At 24.6% G+C, this 1,714-nt stretch overlaps 1 long non-coding RNA gene across 1 annotated transcript in view; it reads right to left on the minus strand.

Moving 5' to 3' along the window:
* The window catches only part of LOC107628405, a 1,992-nt gene continuing 523 nt past the window's right edge, over positions 246-1,714 (minus strand). Inside the window, exon 2 of the long non-coding RNA XR_001617767.2 lies at positions 246-556. This is a non-coding gene — a long non-coding RNA (uncharacterized LOC107628405). The remainder of the gene's footprint in view (positions 557-1,714) is intronic.

Consider the following 1,714-nt stretch of genomic DNA (forward strand, 5'->3'; position numbering starts at 1 on the left):
CACTTAAAAAATTTTAACAAAAATATAAATTGAATAATTTTTTTTATATATTCGTAAAAATATCTACCTTAATTATTTAGAAAATATGATACCAGAAGTTCAAACGAGGAAGAAACTGCATACATTAAAAAGTATGCATGATTCACGCATATATGTTATAAATAACTTTTTGTTCGAATGATTTTAAACCAATGTATTATTGGACCAATTTTATTATATTTGATTATTAAAATTACTTGATTATGTTGTGGCACAAAATATGATTAGATAAATTGCTTAAGTATTATCAAAATAACTATTAAGATATCACTCACAAACCATAAGACTTAACTACTAAAGATATTCATGTGATATTTATTTCACATTAATTTGTTACAACACGACGATTTTAGGATGAAGGACACGTTTATTATTCAAATCCTGCATAGCCCATGGTAGTGCATCGTGTGTCTTGTATAATCCATGCGGCTGTATGGTGACTATGTGTGCTTCGCTTTGCAATACCACAAGCAGCCCCCAATTAACGGATTTGAGATGCAACACGTCCGAACTTTACCTGTAAAGTGACAAAACATATCCAAAATTTAGTAAGCAACGCTGCCAAATTACATAGGATCAAAAGAAAAAGAGAAAAAAAAAGGTGCTAATATTTTTTATTAATATCAATTAATATTTTATTTTTATACTATTAAAATTTAGAATGTCAGTAAAATATTAATAAAAGATAATAAATTTTGTTAGTTATTTAATATTGTTCACTACTATTATTCTAATCTAACCATACCTGCAATTTAATCTATTCTACTCCTATTTTACTCCACTGAATTATAATTTTATTAATATTTGGCTTATATAAATAGAATCCAACAAACAATATCAAGCATTCAAAAATTTATCTGGAGTCAAGTTGGGTAAATACTAGTCATGGATACGGCTAACTATCTTCCCGAGTGGCAGATATAAAACACAATATAAAAAATAAACTAAACAAAATATAAAAGACACGTAAATACCTATCTCCTTGGTATGAAGGAAGAAAGATATACAACCAAAGAATAGTGGCACTTCTACACTTGTCATGCAATGTAGCACACCACCGACACAAACATACATAAGTAAAGAACAAACGTATGGCTAACTAAGACTGCATCTCGAAAGGAGATCGAGATTAAGATTAAGATGGAAAGATAAAGACTGAAATAGTAAAATTAAATTAAATTTTTATATTATATGTTTAGTATAAAATATATATAATTAAATTATATTTTTATATTTTGTTGGTTCAAAAAAAAATATGAAGATGAAATAAAAATAGTTATTAAAATAATTTTTGTTATTAAAAAAAATGTTATTAAAAATTTTAGTTTTTATCTTTAAAAATTTTAGTATTTTATGTCTTCATTTTTTAAAAGTATTAAAGTGAGTGAAAATTTTTGTTCAAAAACTAAAGTTTTAATTACAATTTTTTATTATCAAACACAATACTAAATTTTAATCTCCCAATTCAATTTTAATCACTAAAATAAACACTACTTAATAAATGTTAGTTGATTGCCAGCAAAAAGAAAGAGTAAATGACATTTTTATTTCACATTTAAGAACTACCACATTAAACTGGTTATGGTCATAGTTTTCAATTGTGATTATAAATAAAGGTTTAGGTATATTTTTTATCTTTGATGTTTATAAATTTTTTTAAAAATATTTTAACGTT

This window comes from Arachis ipaensis, chromosome B02 (assembly GCF_000816755.2).
Source record: "Arachis ipaensis cultivar K30076 chromosome B02, Araip1.1, whole genome shotgun sequence".
Classification (NCBI taxonomy): domain Eukaryota; kingdom Viridiplantae; phylum Streptophyta; class Magnoliopsida; order Fabales; family Fabaceae; genus Arachis; species Arachis ipaensis.